Below are 21,892 nucleotides of genomic sequence, written 5' to 3'. Positions count from 1 at the left end.
TTACTTGAGTGAATGTTATAGAGAATGGAACTCCACTAAACTACTGCTGGGTACCTCCCAGGGTAGTTTTTCTGTATTTTCAGGTTAAAGCAAGAACAAGGGTTCTTCAGTACCTCTTTGTTACAGCACTGTTAATCATAAACCAATAACTACATGATGGAAATGGACAAGAAACAGTTCTAATATTTCTATTTTAAATTCCCAAAAACTGGACCCTTAACATGACGGTTTTTTCTTCCATATCTGAAAGGCTTGGCTTTTCTATAAGTCAGGATGGCCGAGCGGTCTAAGGCGCTGCGTTAAGGTCGCAGTCTCCCCTGGAGGCGTGGGTTCAAATCCCACTTCTGACAATACAACTTTTCTTAAACACACTGCAATGTCATTCCGACAGCGCTAGTGAAAAAACCCACTATGCCAAAACACGCCCCAAAATGTTAGACTCTTCAGATGACTGGCTTGGCATCCAATCTTGAAAGTTTTCTTATTTGTGTAGGATAGGATGACCGAGCAGTCTCTCGTGAAGGCGTGGATTTAAATCCCACTTTTGAATACTCATATTTAAGTAAACTATGTAAGACAATACCGATTCCTCTGCTTACTTGAGTGAATGTTATAGAGAATGGAACTCCACTAAACTACTGCTGGGTACCTCCCAGGGTAGTTTTTCTGTATTTTCAGGTTAAAGCAAGAACAAGGGTTCTTCAGTACCTCTTTGTTACAGCACTGTTAATCATAAACCAATAACTACATGATGGAAATAGACAAGAAACAGTTCTAATCTTTCTATTTCAAATTCCCAAGAACTGGACCCTTAACATGACGGTTTTTTCTTCCATATCTGAAAGGCTTGGCTTTTCTATAAGTCAGGATGGCCGAGCGGTCTAAGGCGCTGCGTTAAGGTCGCAGTCTCCCCTGGAGGTGTGGGTTCAAATCCCACTTCTGACAATACAACTTTTCTTAAACACACTGCAATGTCATTCCGACAGCGCTAGTGAAAAAACCCACTATGCCAAAACACGCCCCAAAATGTTAGACTCTTCAGATGACTGGCTTGGCATCCAATCTTGAAAGTTTTCTTATTTGTGTAGGATAGGATGACCGAGCAGTCTCTCGTGAAGGCGTGGATTTAAATCCCACTTTTGAATACTCATATTTAAGTAAACTATGTAAGACAATACCGATTCCTCTGCTTACTTGAGTGAATGTTATAGAGAATGGAACTCCACTAAACTACTGCTGGGTACCTCCCAGGGTAGTTTTTCTGTATTTTCAGGTTAAAGCAAGAACAAGGGTTCTTCAGGACCTCTTTTTTACAGCACTGTTAATCATAAACCAATAACTACATGATGGAAATGGACAAGAAACAGTTCTAATCTTTCTATTTTAAATTCCCAAAAACTGGACCCTTAACATGACGGTTTTTTCTTCCATATCTGAAAGGCTTGGCTTTTCTATAAGTCAGGATGGCCGAGCGGTCTAAGGCGCTGCGTTAAGGTCGCAGTCTCCCCTGGAGGCGTGGGTTCAAATTCCACTTCTGACAATACAACTTTTCTTAAACACACTGCAATGTCATTCCGACAGCGCTAGTGAAAAAACCCACTATGCCAAAACACGCCCCAAAATGTTAGACTCTTCAGATGACTGGCTTGGCATCCAATCTTGAAAGTTTTCTTATTTGTGTAGGATAGGATGACCGAGCAGTCTCTCGTGAAGGCGTGGATTTAAATCCCACTTTTGAATACTCATATTTAAGTAAACTATGTAAGACAATACCGATTCCTCTGCTTACTTGAGTGAATGTTATAGAGAATGGAACTCCACTAAACTACTGCTGGGTACCTCCCAGGGTAGTTTTTCTGTATTTTCAGGTTAAAGCAAGAACAAGGGTTCTTCAGTACCTCTTTGTTACAGCACTGTTAATCATAAACCAATAACTACATGATGGAAATGGACAAGAAACAGTTCTAATCTTTCTATTTTAAATTCCCAAAAACTGGACCCTTAACATGACGGTTTTTTCTTCCATATCTGAAAGGCTTGGCTTTTCTATAAGTCAGGATGGCCGAGCGTTCTAAGGCGCTGCGTTAAGGTCGCAGTCTCCCCTGGAGGCGTGGGTTCAAATCCCACTTCTGAAAATACAACTTTTCTTAAACACACTGCAATGTCATTCCGACAGCGCTAGTGAAAAAACCCACTATGCCAAAACACGCCCCAAAATGTTAGACTCTTCAGATGACTGGCTTGGCATCCAATCTTGAAAGTTTTCTTATTTGTGTAGGATAGGATGACCGAGCAGTCTCTCGTGAAGGCGTGGATTTAAATCCCACTTTTGAATACTCATATTTAAGTAAACTATGTAAGACAATACCGATTCCTCTGCTTACTTGAGTGAATGTTATAGAGAATGGAACTCCACTAAACTACTGCTGGGTACCTCCCAGGGTAGTTTTTCTGTATTTTCAGGTTAAAGCAAGAACAAGGGTTCTTCAGTACCTCTTTGTTACAGCACTGTTAATCATAAACCAATAACTACATGATGGAAATAGACAAGAAACAGTTCTAATCTTTCTATTTTAAATTCCCAAGAACTGGACCCTTAACATGACGGTTTTTTCTTCCATATCTGAAAGGCTTGGCTTTTCTATAAGTCAGGATGGCCGAGCGGTCTAAGGCGCTGCGTTAAGGTCGCAGTCTCCCCTGGAGGCGTGGGTTCAAATCCCACTTCTGACAATACAACTTTTCTTAAACACACTGCAATGTCATTCCGACAGCGCTAGTGAAAAAACCCACTATGCCAAAACACGCCCCAAAATGTTAGACTCTTCAGATGACTGGCTTGGCATCCAATCTTGAAAGTTTTCTTATTTGTGTAGGATAGGATGACCGAGCAGTCTCTCGTGAAGGCGTGGATTTAAATCCCACTTTTGAATACTCATATTTAAGTAAACTATGTAAGACAATACCGATTCCTCTGCTTACTTGAGTGAATGTTATAGAGAATGGAACTCCACTAAACTACTGCTGGGTACCTCCCAGGGTAGTTTTTCTGTATTTTCAGGTTAAAGCAAGAACAAGGGTTCTTCAGGACCTCTTTTTTACAGCACTGTTAATCATAAACCAATAACTACATGATGGAAATGGACAAGAAACAGTACTAATCTTTCTATTTTAAATTCCTAAAAACTGGACCCTTAACATTACGGTTTTTTCTTCCATATCTGAAAGGCTTGGCTTTTCTATAAGTCAGGATGGCCGAGCGGTCTAAGGCGCTGCGTTAAGGTCGCAGTCTCCCCTGGAGGCGTGGGTTCAAATCCCACTTCTGACAATACAATTTTTATTAAACACACTGCAATGTCATTCCGACAGCGCTAGTGAAAAAACCCACTATGCCAAAACACGCCCCAAAACGTTAGACTCTTCAGATAACTGGCTTGGCATCCAATCTTGAAAGTTTACTTATTTGTGTAGGATAGGATGACCGAGCAGTCTCTCGTGAAGGCGTGGATTTAAATCCCACTTTTGAATATTCATATTTAAGTAAACTATGTAAGACAATACCGATTCCTCTGCTTACTTGAGTGAATGTTATAGAGAATGGAACTCCACTAAACTACTGCTGGGTACCTCCCAGGGTAGTTTTTCTGTATTTTCAGGTTAAAGCAAGAACAAGGGTTCTTCAGGACCTCTTTTTTACAGCACTGTTAATCATAAACCAATAACTACATGATGGAAATGGACAAGAAACAGTACTAATCTTTCTATTTTCTATTTCATATTTAAGTAACTATGTAAGACAATACAGATTCCTCTGCTTACTTGAGTGAATGTTATAGAGAATGGAACTCCACTAAACTACTGCTGGGTACCTCCCAGGGTAGTTTTTCTGTATTTTCAGGTTAAAGCAAGAACAAGGGTTCTTCAGGACCTCTTTGTTACAGCACTGTTAATCATAAACCAATAACTACATGATGGAAATGGACAAGAAACAGTTCTAATCTTTCTATTTTAAATTCCCAAAAACTGGACCCTTAACATGACGGTTTTTTCTTCCATATCTGAAAGGCTTGGCTTTTCTATAAGTCATGATGGCCGAGCGGTCTAAGGCGCTGCGTTAAGGTCGCAGTCTCCCCTGGAGGCGTGGGTTCAAATTCCACTTCTGACAATACAACTTTTCTTAAACACACTGCAATGTCATTCCGACAGCGCTAGTGAAAAAACCCACTATGCCAAAACACGCCCCAAAATGTTAGACTCTTCAGATGACTGGCTTGGCATCCAATCTTGAAAGTTTTCTTATTTGTGTAGGATAGGATGACCGAGCAGTCTCTCGTGAAGGCGTGGATTTAAATCCCACTTTTGAATACTCATATTTAAGTAAACTATGTAAGACAATACCGATTCCTCTGCTTACTTGAGTGAATGTTATAGAGAATGGAACTCCACTAAACTACTGCTGGGTACCTCCCAGGGTAGTTTTTCTGTATTTTCAGGTTAAAGCAAGAACAAGGGTTCTTCAGGACCTCTTTTTTACAGCACTGTTAATCATAAACCAATAACTACATGATGGAAATGGACAAGAAACAGTACTAATCTTTCTATTTTCTATTTCATATTTAAGTAACTATGTAAGACAATACAGATTCCTCTGCTTACTTGAGTGAATGTTATAGAGAATGGAACTCCACTAAACTACTGCTGGGTACCTCCCAGGGTAGTTTTTCTGTATTTTCAGGTTAAAGCAAGAACAAGGGTTCTTCAGGACCTCTTTGTTACAGCACTGTTAATCATAAACCAATAACTACATGATGGAAATGGACAAGAAACAGTTCTAATCTTTCTATTTTAAATTCCCAAGAACTGGACCCTTAACATGACGGTTTTTTCTTCCATATCTGAAAGGCTTGGCTTTTCTATAAGTCAGGATGGCCGAGCGGTCTAAGGCGCTGCGTTAAGGTCGCAGTCTCCCCTGGAGGCGTGGGTTCAAATCCCACTTCTGACAATACAACTTTTATTAAACACACTGCAATGTCATTCCGACAGCGCTAGTGAAAAAACCCACTATGCCAAAACACGCCCCAAAATGTTAGACTCTTCAGATGACTGGCTTGGCATCCAATCTTGAAAGTTTTCTTATTTGTGTAGGATAGGATGACCGAGCAGTCTCTCGTGAAGGCGTGGATTTAAATCCCACTTTTGAATACTCATATTTAAGTAAACTATGTAAGACAATACCGATTCCTCTGCTTACTTGAGTGAATGTTATAGAGAATGGAACTCCACTAAACTACTGCTGGGTACCTCCCAGGGTAGTTTTTCTGTATTTTCAGGTTAAAGCAAGAACAAGGGTTCTTCAGGACCTCTTTTTTACAGCACTGTTAATCATAAACCAATAACTACATGATGGAAATGGACAAGAAACAGTACTAATCTTTCTATTTTCTATTTCATATTTAAGTAACTATGTAAGACAATACAGATTCCTCTGCTTACTTGAGTGAATGTTATAGAGAATGGAACTCCACTAAACTACTGCTGGGTACCTCCCAGGGTAGTTTTTCTGTATTTTCAGGTTAAAGCAAGAACAAGGGTTCTTCAGTACCTCTTTGTTACAGCACTGTTAATCATAAACCAATAACTACATGATGGAAATGGACAAGAAACAGTTCTAATCTTTCTATTTTAAATTCCCAAGAACTGGACCCTTAACATGACGGTTTTTTCTTCCATATCTGAAAGGCTTTGCTTTTCTATAAGTCAGGATGGCCGAGCGGTCTAAGGCGCTGCGTTAAGGTCGCAGTCTCCCCTGGAGGCGTGGGTTCAAATCCCACTTCTGACAATACAACTTTTATTAAACACACTGCAATGTCATTCCGACAGCGCTAGTGAAAAAACCCACTATGCCAAAACACGCCCCAAAATGTTAGACTCTTCAGATGACTGGCTTGGCATCCAATCTTGAAAGTTTTCTTATTTGTGTAGGATAGGATGACCGAGCAGTCTCTCGTGAAGGCGTGGATTTAAATCCCACTTTTGAATACTCATATTTAAGTAAACTATGTAAGACAATACCGATTCCTCTGCTTACTTGAGTGAATGTTATAGAGAATGGAACTCCACTAAACTACTGCTGGGTACCTCCCAGGGTAGTTTTTCTGTATTTTCAGGTTAAAGCAAGAACAAGGGTTCTTCAGGACCTCTTTTTTACAGCACTGTTAATCATAAACCAATAACTACATGATGGAAATGGACAAGAAACAGTACTAATCTTTCTATTTTCTATTTCATATTTAAGTAACTATGTAAGACAATACAGATTCCTCTGCTTACTTGAGTGAATGTTATAGAGAATGGAACTCCACTAAACTACTGCTGGGTACCTCCCAGGGTAGTTTTTCTGTATTTTCAGGTTAAAGCAAGAACAAGGGTTCTTCAGTACCTCTTTGTTACAGCACTGTTAATCATAAACCAATAACTACATGATGGAAATGGACAAGAAACAGTTCTAATATTTCTATTTTAAATTCCCAAAAACTGGACCCTTAACATGACGGTTTTTTCTTCCATATCTGAAAGGCTTGGCTTTTCTATAAGTCAGGATGGCCGAGCGGTCTAAGGCGCTGCGTTAAGGTCGCAGTCTCCCCTGGAGGCGTGGGTTCAAATCCCACTTCTGACAATACAACTTTTCTTAAACACACTGCAATGTCATTCCGACAGCGCTAGTGAAAAAACCCACTATGCCAAAACACGCCCCAAAATGTTAGACTCTTCAGATGACTGGCTTGGCATCCAATCTTGAAAGTTTTCTTATTTGTGTAGGATAGGATGACCGAGCAGTCTCTCGTGAAGGCGTGGATTTAAATCCCACTTTTGAATACTCATATTTAAGTAAACTATGTAAGACAATACCGATTCCTCTGCTTACTTGAGTGAATGTTATAGAGAATGGAACTCCACTAAACTACTGCTGGGTACCTCCCAGGGTAGTTTTTCTGTATTTTCAGGTTAAAGCAAGAACAAGGGTTCTTCAGTACCTCTTTGTTACAGCACTGTTAATCATAAACCAATAACTACATGATGGAAATAGACAAGAAACAGTTCTAATCTTTCTATTTCAAATTCCCAAGAACTGGACCCTTAACATGACGGTTTTTTCTTCCATATCTGAAAGGCTTGGCTTTTCTATAAGTCAGGATGGCCGAGCGGTCTAAGGCGCTGCGTTAAGGTCGCAGTCTCCCCTGGAGGTGTGGGTTCAAATCCCACTTCTGACAATACAACTTTTCTTAAACACACTGCAATGTCATTCCGACAGCGCTAGTGAAAAAACCCACTATGCCAAAACACGCCCCAAAATGTTAGACTCTTCAGATGACTGGCTTGGCATCCAATCTTGAAAGTTTTCTTATTTGTGTAGGATAGGATGACCGAGCAGTCTCTCGTGAAGGCGTGGATTTAAATCCCACTTTTGAATACTCATATTTAAGTAAACTATGTAAGACAATACCGATTCCTCTGCTTACTTGAGTGAATGTTATAGAGAATGGAACTCCACTAAACTACTGCTGGGTACCTCCCAGGGTAGTTTTTCTGTATTTTCAGGTTAAAGCAAGAACAAGGGTTCTTCAGGACCTCTTTTTTACAGCACTGTTAATCATAAACCAATAACTACATGATGGAAATGGACAAGAAACAGTTCTAATCTTTCTATTTTAAATTCCCAAAAACTGGACCCTTAACATGACGGTTTTTTCTTCCATATCTGAAAGGCTTGGCTTTTCTATAAGTCAGGATGGCCGAGCGGTCTAAGGCGCTGCGTTAAGGTCGCAGTCTCCCCTGGAGGCGTGGGTTCAAATTCCACTTCTGACAATACAACTTTTCTTAAACACACTGCAATGTCATTCCGACAGCGCTAGTGAAAAAACCCACTATGCCAAAACACGCCCCAAAATGTTAGACTCTTCAGATGACTGGCTTGGCATCCAATCTTGAAAGTTTTCTTATTTGTGTAGGATAGGATGACCGAGCAGTCTCTCGTGAAGGCGTGGATTTAAATCCCACTTTTGAATACTCATATTTAAGTAAACTATGTAAGACAATACCGATTCCTCTGCTTACTTGAGTGAATGTTATAGAGAATGGAACTCCACTAAACTACTGCTGGGTACCTCCCAGGGTAGTTTTTCTGTATTTTCAGGTTAAAGCAAGAACAAGGGTTCTTCAGGACCTCTTTTTTACAGCACTGTTAATCATAAACCAATAACTACATGATGGAAATGGACAAGAAACAGTACTAATCTTTCTATTTTAAATTCCTAAAAACTGGACCCTTAACATTACGGTTTTTTCTTCCATATCTGAAAGGCTTGGCTTTTCTATAAGTCAGGATGGCCGAGCGGTCTAAGGCGCTGCGTTAAGGTCGCAGTCTCCCCTGGAGGCGTGGGTTCAAATCCCACTTCTGACAATACAATTTTTATTAAACACACTGCAATGTCATTCCGACAGCGCTAGTGAAAAAACCCACTATGCCAAAACACGCCCCAAAATGTTAGACTCTTCAGATAACTGGCTTGGCATCCAATCTTGAAAGTTTACTTATTTGTGTAGGATAGGATGACCGAGCAGTCTCTCGTGAAGGCGTGGATTTAAATCCCACTTTTGAATATTCATATTTAAGTAAACTATGTAAGACAATACCGATTCCTCTGCTTACTTGAGTGAATGTTATAGAGAATGGAACTCCACTAAACTACTGCTGGGTACCTCCCAGGGTAGTTTTTCTGTATTTTCAGGTTAAAGCAAGAACAAGGGTTCTTCAGGACCTCTTTTTTACAGCACTGTTAATCATAAACCAATAACTACATGATGGAAATGGACAAGAAACAGTACTAATCTTTCTATTTTCTATTTCATATTTAAGTAACTATGTAAGACAATACAGATTCCTCTGCTTACTTGAGTGAATGTTATAGAGAATGGAACTCCACTAAACTACTGCTGGGTACCTCCCAGGGTAGTTTTTCTGTATTTTCAGGTTAAAGCAAGAACAAGGGTTCTTCAGGACCTCTTTGTTACAGCACTGTTAATCATAAACCAATAACTACATGATGGAAATGGACAAGAAACAGTTCTAATCTTTCTATTTTAAATTCCCAAAAACTGGACCCTTAACATGACGGTTTTTTCTTCCATATCTGAAAGGCTTGGCTTTTCTATAAGTCAGGATGGCCGAGCTGTCTAAGGCGCTGCGTTAAGGTCGCAGTCTCCCCTGGAGGCGTGGGTTCAAATCCCACTTCTGACAATACAACTTTTCTTAAACACACTGCAATGTCATTCCGACAGCGCTAGTGAAAAAACCCACTATGCCAAAACACGCCCCAAAATGTTAGACTCTTCAGATAACTGGCTTGGCATCCAATCTTGAAAGTTTACTTATTTGTGTAGGATAGGATGACCGAGCAGTCTCTCGTGAAGGCGTGGATTTAAATCCCACTTTTGAATATTCATATTTAAGTAAACTATGTAAGACAATACCGATTCCTCTGCTTACTTGAGTGAATGTTATAGAGAATGGAACTCCACTAAACTACTGCTGGGTACCTCCCAGGGTAGTTTTTCTGTATTTTCAGGTTAAAGCAAGAACAAGGGTTCTTCAGTACCTCTTTGTTACAGCACTGTTAATCATAAACCAATAACTACATGATGGAAATAGACAAGAAACAGTTCTAATCTTTCTATTTTAAATTCCCAAGAACTGGACCCTTAACATGACGGTTTTTTCTTCCATATCTGAAAGGCTTGGCTTTTCTATAAGTCAGGATGGCCGAGCGGTCTAAGGCGCTGCGTTAAGGTCGCAGTCTCCCCTGGAGGCGTGGGTTCAAATCCCACTTCTGACAATACAATTTTTATTAAACACACTGCAATGTCATTCCGACAGCGCTAGTGAAAAAACCCACTATGCCAAAACACGCCCCAAAATGTTAGACTCTTCAGATGACTGGCTTGGCATCCAATCTTGAAAGTTTTCTTATTTGTGTAGGCTAGGATGACCGAGCAGTCTCTCGTGAAGGCGTGGATTTAAATCCCACTTTTGAATACTCATATTTAAGTAAACTATGTAAGACAATACCGATTCCTCTGCTTACTTGAGTGAATGTTATAGAGAATGGAACTCCACTAAACTACTGCTGGGTACCTCCCAGGGTAGTTTTTATGTATTTTCAGGTTAAAGCAAGAACAAGGGTTCTTCAGGACCTCTTTTTTACAGCACTGTTAATCATAAACCAATAACTACATGATGGAAATGGACAAGAAACAGTACTAATCTTTCTATTTTAAATTCCTAAAAACTGGACCCTTAACATTACGGTTTTTTCTTCCATTTCTGAAAGGCTTGGCTTTTCTATAAGTCAGGATGGCCAAGCGGTCTAAGGCGCTGCGTTCAGGTCGCAGTCTCCCCTGGAGGCGTGGGTTCAAATCCCACTTCTGACAATACAACTTTTCTTAAACACACTGCAATGTCATTCCGACAGCGCTAGTGAAAAAACCCACTATGCCAAAACACGCCCCAAAATGTTAGACTCTTCAGATGACTGGCTTGGCATCCAATCTTGAAAGTTTTCTTATTTGTGTAGGATAGGATGACCGAGCAGTCTCTCGTGAAGGCGTGGATTTAAATCCCACTTTTGAATACTCATATTTAAGTAAACTATGTAAGACAATACCGATTCCTCTGCTTACTTGAGTGAATGTTATAGAGAATGGAACTCCACTAAACTACTGCTGGGTACCTCCCAGGGTAGTTTTTCTGTATTTTCAGGTTAAAGCAAGAACAAGGGTTCTTCAGGACCTCTTTTTTACAGCACTGTTAATCATAAACCAATAACTACATGATGGAAATGGACAAGAAACAGTACTAATCTTTCTATTTTCTATTTCATATTTAAGTAACTATGTAAGACAATACAGATTCCTCTGCTTACTTGAGTGAATGTTATAGAGAATGGAACTCCACTAAACTACTGCTGGGTACCTCCCAGGGTAGTTTTTCTGTATTTTCAGGTTAAAGCAAGAACAAGGGTTCTTCAGTACCTCTTTGTTACAGCACTGTTAATCATAAACCAATAACTACATGATGGAAATAGACAAGAAACAGTTCTAATCTTTCTATTTTAAATTCCCAAGAACTGGACCCTTAACATGACGGTTTTTTCTTCCATATCTGAAAGGCTTGGCTTTTCTATAAGTCAGGATGGCCGAGCGGTCTAAGGCGCTGCGTTAAGGTCGCAGGCTCCCCTGGAGGCGTGGGTTCAAATCCCACTTCTGACAATACAACTTTTCTTAAACACACTGCAATGTCATTCCGACAGCGCTAGTGAAAAAACCCACTATGCCAAAACACGCCCCAAAATGTTAGACTCTTCAGATGACTGGCTTGGCATCCAATCTTGAAAGTTTTCTTATTTGTGTAGGATAGGATGACCGAGCAGTCTCTCGTGAAGGCGTGGATTTAAATCCCACTTTTGAATACTCATATTTAAGTAAACTATGTAAGACAATACCGATTCCTCTGCTTACTTGAGTGAATGTTATAGAGAATGGAACTCCACTAAACTACTGCTGGGTACCTCCCAGGGTAGTTTTTCTGTATTTTCAGGTTAAAGCAAGAACAAGGGTTCTTCAGGACCTCTTTTTTACAGCACTGTTAATCATAAACCAATAACTACATGATGGAAATGGACAAGAAACAGTACTAATCTTTCTATTTTCTATTTCATATTTAAGTAACTATGTAAGACAATACAGATTCCTCTGCTTACTTGAGTGAATGTTATAGAGAATGGAACTCCACTAAACTACTGCTGGGTACCTCCCAGGGTAGTTTTTCTGTATTTTCAGGTTAAAGCAAGAACAAGGGTTCTTCAGTACCTCTTTGTTACAGCACTGTTAATCATAAACCAATAACTACATGATGGAAATAGACAAGAAACAGTTCTAATCTTTCTATTTTAAATTCCCAAGAACTGGACCCTTAACATGACGGTTTTTTCTTCCATATCTGAAAGGCTTGGCTTTTCTATAAGTCAGGATGGCCGAGCGGTCTAAGGCGCTGCGTTAAGGTCGCAGTCTCCCCTGGAGGCGTGGGTTCAAATCCCACTTCTGACAATACAACTTTTCTTAAACACACTGCAATGTCATTCCGACAGCGCTAGTGAAAAAACCCACTATGCCAAAACACTCCCCAAAATGTTAGACTCTTCAGATGACTGGCTTGGCATCCAATCTTGAAAGTTTTCTTATTTGTGTAGGATAGGATGACCGAGCAGTCTCTCGTGAAGGCGTGGATTTAAATCCCACTTTTGAATACTCATATTTAAGTAAACTATGTAAGACAATACCGATTCCTCTGCTTACTTGAGTGAATGTTATAGAGAATGGAACTCCACTAAACTACTGCTGGGTACCTCCCAGGGTAGTTTTTCTGTATTTTCAGGTTAAAGCAAGAACAAGGGTTCTTCAGGACCTCTTTTTTACAGCACTGTTAATCATAAACCAATAACTACATGATGGAAATGGACAAGAAACAGTACTAATCTTTCTATTTTCTATTTCATATTTAAGTAACTATGTAAGACAATACAGATTCCTCTGCTTACTTGAGTGAATGTTATAGAGAATGGAACTCCACTAAACTACTGCTGGGTACCTCCCAGGGTAGTTTTTCTGTATTTTCAGGTTAAAGCAAGAACAAGGGTTCTTCAGTACCTCTTTGTTACAGCACTGTTAATCATAAACCAATAACTACATGATGGAAATAGACAAGAAACAGTTCTAATCTTTCTATTTTAAATTCCCAAGAACTGGACCCTTAACATGACGGTTTTTTCTTCCATATCTGAAAGGCTTGGCTTTTCTATAAGTCAGGATGGCCGAGCGGTCTAAGGCGCTGCGTTAAGGTCGCAGTCTCCCCTGGAGGCGTGGGTTCAAATCCCACTTCTGACAATACAACTTTTCTTAAACACACTGCAATGTCATTCCGACAGCGCTAGTGATAAAACCCACTATGCCAAAACACGCCCCAAAATGTTAGACTCTTCAGATGACTGGCTTGGCATCCAATCTTGAAAGTTTTCTTATTTGTGTAGGATAGGATGACCGAGCAGTCTCTCGTGAAGGCGTGGATTTAAATCCCACTTTTGAATACTCATATTTAAGTAAACTATGTAAGACAATACCGATTCCTCTGCTTACTTGAGTGAATGTTATAGAGAATGGAACTCCACTAAACTACTGCTGGGTACCTCCCAGGGTAGTTTTTCTGTATTTTCAGGTTAAAGCAAGAACAAGGGTTCTTCAGGACCTCTTTTTTACAGCACTGTTAATCATAAACCAATAACTACATGATGGAAATGGACAAGAAACAGTACTAATCTTTCTATTTTCTATTTCATATTTAAGTAACTATGTAAGACAATACAGATTCCTCTGCTTACTTTAGTGAATGTTATAGAGAATGGAACTCCACTAAACTACTGCTGGGTACCTCCCAGGGTAGTTTTTCTGTATTTTCAGGTTAAAGCAAGAACAAGGGTTCTTCAGTACCTCTTTGTTACAGCACTGTTAATCATAAACCAATAACTACATGATGGAAATAGACAAGAAACAGTTCTAATCTTTCTATTTTAAATTCCCAAGAACTGGACCCTTAACATGACGGTTTTTTCTTCCATATCTGAAAGGCTTGGCTTTTCTATAAGTCAGGATGGCCGAGCGGTCTAAGGCGCTGCGTTAAGGTCGCAGTCTCCCCTGGAGGCGTGGGTTCAAATCCCACTTCTGACAATACAACTTTTCTTAAACACACTGCAATGTCATTCCGACAGCGCTAGTGATAAAACCCACTATGCCAAAACACGCCCCAAAATGTTAGACTCTTCAGATGACTGGCTTGGCATCCAATCTTGAAAGTTTTCTTATTTGTGTAGGATAGGATGACCGAGCAGTCTCTCGTGAAGGCGTGGATTTAAATCCCACTTTTGAATACTCATATTTAAGTAAACTATGTAAGACAATACCGATTCCTCTGCTTACTTGAGTGAATGTTATAGAGAATGGAACTCCACTAAACTACTGCTGGGTACCTCCCAGGGTAGTTTTTCTGTATTTTCAGGTTAAAGCAAGAACAAGGGTTCTTCAGGACCTCTTTTTTACAGCACTGTTAATCATAAACCAATAACTACATGATGGAAATGGACAAGAAACAGTACTAATCTTTCTATTTTAAATTCCTAAAAACTGGACCCTTAACATTACGGTTTTTTCTTCCATTTCTGAAAGGCTTGGCTTTTCTATAAGTCAGGATGGCCAAGCGGTCTAAGGCGCTGCGTTCAGGTCGCAGTCTCCCCTGGAGGCGTGGGTTCAAATCCCACTTCTGACAATACAACTTTTCTTAAACACACTGCAATGTCATTCCGACAGCGCTAGTGAAAAAACCCACTATGCCAAAACACGCCCCAAAATGTTAGACTCTTCAGATGACTGGCTTGGCATCCAATCTTGAAAGTTTTCTTATTTGTGTAGGATAGGATGACCGAGCAGTCTCTCGTGAAGGCGTGGATTTAAATCCCACTTTTGAATACTCATATTTAAGTAAACTATGTAAGACAATACCGATTCCTCTGCTTACTTGAGTGAATGTTATAGAGAATGGAACTCCACTAAACTACTGCTGGGTACCTCCCAGGGTAGTTTTTCTGTATTTTCAGGTTAAAGCAAGAACAAGGGTTCTTCAGGACCTCTTTTTTACAGCACTGTTAATCATAAACCAATAACTACATGATGGAAATGGACAAGAAACAGTACTAATCTTTCTATTTTCTATTTCATATTTAAGTAACTATGTAAGACAATACAGATTCCTCTGCTTACTTGAGTGAATGTTATAGAGAATGGAACTCCACTAAACTACTGCTGGGTACCTCCCAGGGTAGTTTTTCTGTATTTTCAGGTTAAAGCAAGAACAAGGGTTCTTCAGTACCTCTTTGTTACAGCACTGTTAATCATAAACCAATAACTACATGATGGAAATAGACAAGAAACAGTTCTAATCTTTCTATTTTAAATTCCCAAGAACTGGACCCTTAACATGACGGTTTTTTCTTCCATATCTGAAAGGCTTGGCTTTTCTATAAGTCAGGATGGCCGAGCGGTCTAAGGCGCTGCGTTAAGGTCGCAGGCTCCCCTGGAGGTGTGGGTTCAAATCCCACTTCTGACAATACAACTTTTCTTAAACACACTGCAATGTCATTCCGACAGCGCTAGTGAAAAAACCCACTATGCCAAAACACGCCCCAAAATGTTAGACTCTTCAGATGACTGGCTTGGCATCCAATCTTGAAAGTTTTCTTATTTGTGTAGGATAGGATGACCGAGCAGTCTCTCGTGAAGGCGTGGATTTAAATCCCACTTTTGAATACTCATATTTAAGTAAACTATGTAAGACAATACCGATTCCTCTGCTTACTTGAGTGAATGTTATAGAGAATGGAACTCCACTAAACTACTGCTGGGTACCTCCCAGGGTAGTTTTTCTGTATTTTCAGGTTAAAGCAAGAACAAGGGTTCTTCAGGACCTCTTTTTTACAGCACTGTTAATCATAAACCAATAACTACATGATGGAAATGGACAAGAAACAGTACTAATCTTTCTATTTTCTATTTCATATTTAAGTAACTATGTAAGACAATACAGATTCCTCTGCTTACTTGAGTGAATGTTATAGAGAATGGAACTCCACTAAACTACTGCTGGGTACCTCCCAGGGTAGTTTTTCTGTATTTTCAGGTTAAAGCAAGAACAAGGGTTCTTCAGTACCTCTTTGTTACAGCACTGTTAATCATAAACCAATAACTACATGATGGAAATAGACAAGAAACAGTTCTAATCTTTCTATTTTAAATTCCCAAGAACTGGACCCTTAACATGACGGTTTTTTCTTCCATATCTGAAAGGCTTGGCTTTTCTATAAGTCAGGATGGCCGAGCGGTCTAAGGCGCTGCGTTAAGGTCGCAGTCTCCCCTGTTTTCTTAAACACACTGCAATGTCATTCCGACAGCGCTAGTGATAAAACCCACTATGCCAAAACACGCCCCAAAATGTTAGACTCTTCAGATGACTGGCTTGGCATCCAATCTTGAAAGTTTTCTTATTTGTGTAGGATAGGATGACCGAGCAGTCTCTCGTGAAGGCGTGGATTTAAATCCCACTTTTGAATACTCATATTTAAGTAAACTATGTAAGACAATACCGATTCCTCTGCTTACTTGAGTGAATGTTATAGAGAATGGAACTCCACTAAACTACTGCTGGGTACCTCCCAGGGTAGTTTTTCTGTATTTTCAGGTTAAAGCAAGAACAAGGGTTCTTCAGGACCTCTTTTTTACAGCACTGTTAATCATAAACCAATAACTACATGATGGAAATGGACAAGAAACAGTACTAATCTTTCTATTTTAAATTCCCAAGAACTGGACCCTTAACATGACGGTTTTTTCTTCCATATCTGAAAGGCTTGGCTTTTCTATAAGTCAGGATGGCCGAGCGGTCTAAGGCGCTGCGTTAAGGTCGCAGGCTCCCCTGGAGGCGTGGGTTCAAATCCCACTTCTGACAATACAACTTTTCTTAAACACACTGCAATGTCATTCCGACAGCGCTAGTGAAAAAACCCACTATGCCAAAACACGCCCCAAAATGTTAGACTCTTCAGATGACTGGCTTGGCATCCAATCTTGAAAGTTTTCTTATTTGTGTAGGATAGGATGACCGAGCAGTCTCTCGTGAAGGCGTGGATTTAAATCCCACTTTTGAATACTCATATTTAAGTAAACTATGTAAGACAATACCGATTCCTCTGCTTACTTGAGTGAATGTTATAGAGAATGGAACTCCACTAAACTACTGCTGGGTACCTCCCAGGGTAGTTTTTCTGTATTTTCAGGTTAAAGCAAGAACAAGGGTTCTTCAGGACCTCTTTTTTACAGCACTGTTAATCATAAACCAATAACTACATGATGGAAATGGACAAGAAACAGTACTAATCTTTCTATTTTCTATTTCATATTTAAGTAACTATGTAAGACAATACAGATTCCTCTGCTTACTTGAGTGAATGTTATAGAGAATGGAACTCCACTAAACTACTGCTGGGTACCTCCCAGGGTAGTTTTTCTGTATTTTCAGGTTAAAGCAAGAACAAGGGTTCTTCAGTACCTCTTTGTTACAGCACTGTTAATCATAAACCAATAACTACATGATGGAAATGGACAAGAAACAGTTCTAATCTTTCTATTTTAAATTCCCAAAAACTGGACCCTTAACATGACGGTTTTTTCTTCCATTTCTGAAAGGCTTGGCTTTTCTATAAGTCAGGATGGCCGAGTGGTCTAAGGCGCTGCGTTAAGGTCGCAGTCTCCCCTGGAGGCGTGGGTTCAAATCCCACTTCTGACAATACAACTTTTCTTAAACACACTGCAATGTCATTCCGACAGCGCTAGTGAAAAAACCCACTATGCCAAAACACGCCCCAAAATGTTAGACTCTTCAGATGACTGGCTTGGCATCCAATCTTGAAAGTTTTCTTATTTGTGTAGGATAGGATGACCGAGCAGTCTCTCGTGAAGGCGTGGATTTAAATCCCACTTTTGAATACTCATATTTAAGTAAACTATGTAAGACAATACCGATTCCTCTGCTTACTTGAGTGAATGTTATAGAGAATGGAACTCCACTAAACTACTGCTGGGTACCTCCCAGGGTAGTTTTTCTGTATTTTCAGGTTAAAGCAAGAACAAGGGTTCTTCAGGACCTCTTTTTTACAGCACTGTTAATCATAAACCAATAACTACCTGATGGAAATGGACAAGAAACAGTACTAATCTTTCTATTTTCTATTTCATATTTAAGTAACTATGTAAGACAATACAGATTCCTCTGCTTACTTGAGTGAATGTTATAGAGAATGGAACTCCACTAAACTACTGCTGGGTACCTCCCAGGGTAGTTTTTCTGTATTTTCAGGTTAAAGCAAGAACAAGGGTTCTTCAGGACCTCTTTGTTACAGCACTGTTAATCATAAACCAATAACTACATGATGGAAATGGACAAGAAACAGTTCTAATCTTTCTATTTTAAATTCCCAAAAACTGGACCCTTAACATGACGGTTTTTTCTTCCATTTCTGAAAGGCTTGGCTTTTCTATAAGTCAGGATGGCCGAGCGGTCTAAGGCGCTGCGTTAAGGTCGCAGTCTCCCCTGGAGGCGTGGGTTCAAATCCCACTTCTGACAATACAACTTTTCTTAAACACACTGCAATGTCATTCCGACAGCGCTAGTGAAAAAACCCACTATGCCAAAACACGCCCCAAAATGTTAGACTCTTCAGATGACTGGCTTGGCATCCAATCTTGAAAGTTTTCTTATTTGTGTAGGATAGGATGACCGAGCAGTCTCTCGTGAAGGCGTGGATTTAAATCCCACTTTTGAATACTCATATTTAAGTAAACTATGTAAGACAATACCGATTCCTCTGCTTACTTGAGTGAATGTTATAGAGAATGGAACTCCACTAAACTACTGCTGGGTACCTCCCAGGGTAGTTTTTCTGTATTTTCAGGTTAAAGCAAGAACAAGGGTTCTTCAGGACCTCTTTTTTACAGCACTGTTAATCATAAACCAATAACTACATGATGGAAATGGACAAGAAACAGTACTAATCTTTCTATTTTCTATTTCATATTTAAGTAACTATGTAAGACAATACAGATTCCTCTGCTTACTTGAGTGAATGTTATAGAGAATGGAACTCCACTAAACTACTGCTGGGTACCTCCCAGGGTAGTTTTTCTGTATTTTCAGGTTAAAGCAAGAACAAGGGTTCTTCAGTACCTCTTTGTTACAGCACTGTTAATCATAAACCAATAACTACATGATGGAAATAGACAAGAAACAGTTCTAATCTTTCTATTTTAAATTCCCAAGAACTGGACCCTTAACATGACGGTTTTTTCTTCCATATCTGAAAGGCTTGGCTTTTCTATAAGTCAGGATGGCCGAGCGGTCTAAGGCGCTGCGTTAAGGTCGCAGTCTCCCCTGGAGGTGTGGGTTCAAATCCCACTTCTGACAATACAACTTTTCTTAAACACACTGCAATGTCATTCCGACAGCGCTAGTGAAAAAACCCACTATGCCAAAACACGCCCCAAAATGTTAGACTCTTCAGATGACTGGCTTGGCATCCAATCTTGAAAGTTTTCTTATTTGTGTAGGATAGGATGACCGAGCAGTCTCTCGTGAAGGCGTGGATTTAAATCCCACTTTTGAATACTCATATTTAAGTAAACTATGTAAGACAATACCGATTCCTCTGCTTACTTGAGTGAATGTTATAGAGAATGGAACTCCACTAAACTACTGCTGGGTACCTCCCAGGGTAGTTTTTCTGTATTTTCAGGTTAAAGCAAGAACAAGGGTTCTTCAGGACCTCTTTTTTACAGCACTGTTAATCATAAACCAATAACTACATGATGGAAATGGACAAGAAACAGTACTAATCTTTCTATTTTCTATTTCATATTTAAGTAACTATGTAAGACAATACAGATTCCTCTGCTTACTTGAGTGAATGTTATAGAGAATGGAACTCCACTAAACTACTGCTGGGTACCTCCCAGGGTAGTTTTTCTGTATTTTCAGGTTAAAGCAAGAACAAGGGTTCTTCAGTACCTCTTTGTTACAGCACTGTTAATCATAAACCAATAACTACATGATGGAAATAGACAAGAAACAGTTCTAATCTTTCTATTTTAAATTCCCAAGAACTGGACCCTTAACATGACGGTTTTTTCTTCCATATCTGAAAGGCTTGGCTTTTCTATAAGTCAGGATGGCCGAGCGGTCTAAGGCGCTGCGTTAAGGTCGCAGTCTCCCCTGGAGGTGTGGGTTCAAATCCCACTTCTGACAATACAACTTTTCTTAAACACACTGCAATGTCATTCCGACAGCGCTAGTGAAAAAACCCACTATGCCAAAACACGCCCCAAAATGTTAGACTCTTCAGATGACTGGCTTGGCATCCAATCTTGAAAGTTTTCTTATTTGTGTAGGATAGGATGACCGAGCAGTCTCTCGTGAAGGCGTGGATTTAAATCCCACTTTTGAATACTCATATTTAAGTAAACTATGTAAGACAATACCGATTCCTCTGCTTACTTGAGTGAATGTTATAGAGAATGGAACTCCACTAAACTACTGCTGGGTACCTCCCAGGGTAGTTTTTCTGTATTTTCAGGTTAAAGCAAGAACAAGGGTTCTTCAGGACCTCTTTTTTACAGCACTGTTAATCATAAACCAATAACTACATGATGGAAATGGACAAGAAACAGTACTAATCTTTCTATTTTAAATTCCTAAAAACTGGACCCTTAACATTACGGTTTTTTCTTCCATATCTGAAAGGCTTGGCTTTTCTATAAGTCAGGATGGCCGAGCGGTCTAAGGCGCTGCGTTAAGGTCGCAGTCTCCCCTGGAGGCGTGGGTTCAAATCCCACTTCTGACAATACAATTTTTATTAAACACACTGCAATGTCATTCCGACAGCGCTAGTGAAAAAACCCACTATGCCAAAACACGCCCCAAAATGTTAGACTCTTCAGATAACTGGCTTGGCATCCAATCTTGAAAGTTTACTTATTTGTGTAGGATAGGATGACTGAGCAGTCTCTCGTGAAGGCGTGGATTTAAATCCCACTTTTGAATATTCATATTTAAGTAAACTATGTAAGACAATACCGATTCCTCTGCTTACTTGAGTGAATGTTATAGAGAATGGAACTCCACTAAACTACTGCTGGGTACCTCCCAGGGTAGTTTTTCTGTATTTTCAGGTTAAAGCAAGAACAAGGGTTCTTCAGGACCTCTTTTTTACAGCACTGTTAATCATAAACCAATAACTACATGATGGAAATGGACAAGAAACAGTATTAATCTTTCTATTTTCTATTTCATATTTAAGTAACTATGTAAGACAATACAGATTCCTCTGCTTACTTGAGTGAATGTTATAGAGAATGGAACTCCACTAAACTACTGCTGGGTACCTCCCAGGGTAGTTTTTCTGTATTTTCAGGTTAAAGCAAGAACAAGGGTTCTTCAGTACCTCTTTGTTACAGCACTGTTAATCATAAACCAATAACTACATGATGGAAATAGACAAGAAACAGTTCTAATCTTTCTATTTTAAATTCCCAAGAACTGGACCCTTAACATGACGGTTTTTTCTTCCATATCTGAAAGGCTTGGCTTTTCTATAAGTCAGGATGGCCGAGCGGTCTAAGGCGCTGCGTTAAGGTCGCAGGCTCCCCTGGAGGCGTCGGTTCAAATCCCACTTCTGACAATACAACTTTTCTTAAGCACACTGCAATGTCATTCCGACAGCGCTAGTGAAAAAACCCACTATGCCAAAACACGCCCCAAAATGTTAGACTCTTCAGATGACTGGCTTGGCATCCAATCTTGAAAGTTTTCTTATTTGTGTAGGATAGGATGACCGAGCAGTCTCTCGTGAAGGCGTGGATTTAAATCCCACTTTTGAATACTCATATTTAAGTAAACTATGTAAGACAATACCGATTCCTCTGCTTACTTGAGTGAATGTTATAGAGAATGGAACTCCACTAAACTACTGCTGGGTACCTCCCAGGGTAGTTTTTCTGTATTTTCAGGTTAAAGCAAGAACAAGGGTTCTTCAGGACCTCTTTTTTACAGCACTGTTAATCATAAACCAATAACTACATGATGGAAATGGACAAGAAACAGTACTAATCTTTCTATTTTCTATTTCATATT

General features: G+C 39.7%; 25 non-coding genes across 25 annotated transcripts; all 25 read left to right on the top strand.

Annotated features, from left to right (window-relative positions):
- Positions 1 to 267: 267 nt before the first annotated feature.
- Positions 268 to 350, top strand: TRNAL-AAG (transfer RNA leucine (anticodon AAG)). Its single transcript has one exon. It is a non-coding gene; the product is annotated as a tRNA-Leu (tRNA).
- Positions 351 to 862: 512 nt separating this feature from the next.
- Positions 863 to 945, top strand: TRNAL-AAG (transfer RNA leucine (anticodon AAG)). The gene has a single exon. It is a non-coding gene; the product is annotated as a tRNA-Leu (tRNA).
- Positions 946 to 1,457: 512 nt separating this feature from the next.
- On the top strand, positions 1,458 to 1,540 carry TRNAL-AAG (transfer RNA leucine (anticodon AAG)). Its single transcript has one exon. It is a non-coding gene; the product is annotated as a tRNA-Leu (tRNA).
- Positions 1,541 to 2,647: 1,107 nt separating this feature from the next.
- Positions 2,648 to 2,730, top strand: TRNAL-AAG (transfer RNA leucine (anticodon AAG)). The gene has a single exon. It is a non-coding gene; the product is annotated as a tRNA-Leu (tRNA).
- A 512-nt stretch (positions 2,731 to 3,242) lies between these two features.
- Positions 3,243 to 3,325, top strand: TRNAL-AAG (transfer RNA leucine (anticodon AAG)). Its single transcript has one exon. It is a non-coding gene; the product is annotated as a tRNA-Leu (tRNA).
- A 1,591-nt stretch (positions 3,326 to 4,916) lies between these two features.
- TRNAL-AAG (transfer RNA leucine (anticodon AAG)) lies at positions 4,917 to 4,999 on the top strand. The gene has a single exon. It is a non-coding gene; the product is annotated as a tRNA-Leu (tRNA).
- A 754-nt stretch (positions 5,000 to 5,753) lies between these two features.
- TRNAL-AAG (transfer RNA leucine (anticodon AAG)) lies at positions 5,754 to 5,836 on the top strand. Its single transcript has one exon. It is a non-coding gene; the product is annotated as a tRNA-Leu (tRNA).
- A 754-nt stretch (positions 5,837 to 6,590) lies between these two features.
- On the top strand, positions 6,591 to 6,673 carry TRNAL-AAG (transfer RNA leucine (anticodon AAG)). Its single transcript has one exon. It is a non-coding gene; the product is annotated as a tRNA-Leu (tRNA).
- A 512-nt stretch (positions 6,674 to 7,185) lies between these two features.
- Positions 7,186 to 7,268, top strand: TRNAL-AAG (transfer RNA leucine (anticodon AAG)). Its single transcript has one exon. It is a non-coding gene; the product is annotated as a tRNA-Leu (tRNA).
- A 512-nt stretch (positions 7,269 to 7,780) lies between these two features.
- TRNAL-AAG (transfer RNA leucine (anticodon AAG)) lies at positions 7,781 to 7,863 on the top strand. The gene has a single exon. It is a non-coding gene; the product is annotated as a tRNA-Leu (tRNA).
- A 512-nt stretch (positions 7,864 to 8,375) lies between these two features.
- TRNAL-AAG (transfer RNA leucine (anticodon AAG)) lies at positions 8,376 to 8,458 on the top strand. The gene has a single exon. It is a non-coding gene; the product is annotated as a tRNA-Leu (tRNA).
- A 1,349-nt stretch (positions 8,459 to 9,807) lies between these two features.
- TRNAL-AAG (transfer RNA leucine (anticodon AAG)) lies at positions 9,808 to 9,890 on the top strand. The gene has a single exon. It is a non-coding gene; the product is annotated as a tRNA-Leu (tRNA).
- A 512-nt stretch (positions 9,891 to 10,402) lies between these two features.
- On the top strand, positions 10,403 to 10,485 carry TRNAL-CAG (transfer RNA leucine (anticodon CAG)). The gene has a single exon. It is a non-coding gene; the product is annotated as a tRNA-Leu (tRNA).
- A 754-nt stretch (positions 10,486 to 11,239) lies between these two features.
- Positions 11,240 to 11,322, top strand: TRNAL-AAG (transfer RNA leucine (anticodon AAG)). Its single transcript has one exon. It is a non-coding gene; the product is annotated as a tRNA-Leu (tRNA).
- Positions 11,323 to 12,076: 754 nt separating this feature from the next.
- TRNAL-AAG (transfer RNA leucine (anticodon AAG)) lies at positions 12,077 to 12,159 on the top strand. Its single transcript has one exon. It is a non-coding gene; the product is annotated as a tRNA-Leu (tRNA).
- A 754-nt stretch (positions 12,160 to 12,913) lies between these two features.
- TRNAL-AAG (transfer RNA leucine (anticodon AAG)) lies at positions 12,914 to 12,996 on the top strand. Its single transcript has one exon. It is a non-coding gene; the product is annotated as a tRNA-Leu (tRNA).
- A 754-nt stretch (positions 12,997 to 13,750) lies between these two features.
- TRNAL-AAG (transfer RNA leucine (anticodon AAG)) lies at positions 13,751 to 13,833 on the top strand. Its single transcript has one exon. It is a non-coding gene; the product is annotated as a tRNA-Leu (tRNA).
- A 512-nt stretch (positions 13,834 to 14,345) lies between these two features.
- TRNAL-CAG (transfer RNA leucine (anticodon CAG)) lies at positions 14,346 to 14,428 on the top strand. Its single transcript has one exon. It is a non-coding gene; the product is annotated as a tRNA-Leu (tRNA).
- Positions 14,429 to 15,182: 754 nt separating this feature from the next.
- Positions 15,183 to 15,265, top strand: TRNAL-AAG (transfer RNA leucine (anticodon AAG)). Its single transcript has one exon. It is a non-coding gene; the product is annotated as a tRNA-Leu (tRNA).
- A 1,312-nt stretch (positions 15,266 to 16,577) lies between these two features.
- TRNAL-AAG (transfer RNA leucine (anticodon AAG)) lies at positions 16,578 to 16,660 on the top strand. The gene has a single exon. It is a non-coding gene; the product is annotated as a tRNA-Leu (tRNA).
- Positions 16,661 to 17,414: 754 nt separating this feature from the next.
- On the top strand, positions 17,415 to 17,497 carry TRNAL-AAG (transfer RNA leucine (anticodon AAG)). Its single transcript has one exon. It is a non-coding gene; the product is annotated as a tRNA-Leu (tRNA).
- A 754-nt stretch (positions 17,498 to 18,251) lies between these two features.
- TRNAL-AAG (transfer RNA leucine (anticodon AAG)) lies at positions 18,252 to 18,334 on the top strand. Its single transcript has one exon. It is a non-coding gene; the product is annotated as a tRNA-Leu (tRNA).
- Positions 18,335 to 19,088: 754 nt separating this feature from the next.
- TRNAL-AAG (transfer RNA leucine (anticodon AAG)) lies at positions 19,089 to 19,171 on the top strand. Its single transcript has one exon. It is a non-coding gene; the product is annotated as a tRNA-Leu (tRNA).
- Positions 19,172 to 19,925: 754 nt separating this feature from the next.
- Positions 19,926 to 20,008, top strand: TRNAL-AAG (transfer RNA leucine (anticodon AAG)). The gene has a single exon. It is a non-coding gene; the product is annotated as a tRNA-Leu (tRNA).
- Positions 20,009 to 20,520: 512 nt separating this feature from the next.
- Positions 20,521 to 20,603, top strand: TRNAL-AAG (transfer RNA leucine (anticodon AAG)). The gene has a single exon. It is a non-coding gene; the product is annotated as a tRNA-Leu (tRNA).
- The last annotated feature ends 1,289 nt before the right edge of the window (positions 20,604 to 21,892 follow it).

The sequence above is a fragment of the Rhinoderma darwinii genome, chromosome 3 (assembly GCF_050947455.1).
Source record: "Rhinoderma darwinii isolate aRhiDar2 chromosome 3, aRhiDar2.hap1, whole genome shotgun sequence".
NCBI lineage: Eukaryota > Metazoa > Chordata > Amphibia > Anura > Rhinodermatidae > Rhinoderma > Rhinoderma darwinii.
This window is presented reverse-complemented; position numbering and strand designations above follow the sequence as displayed.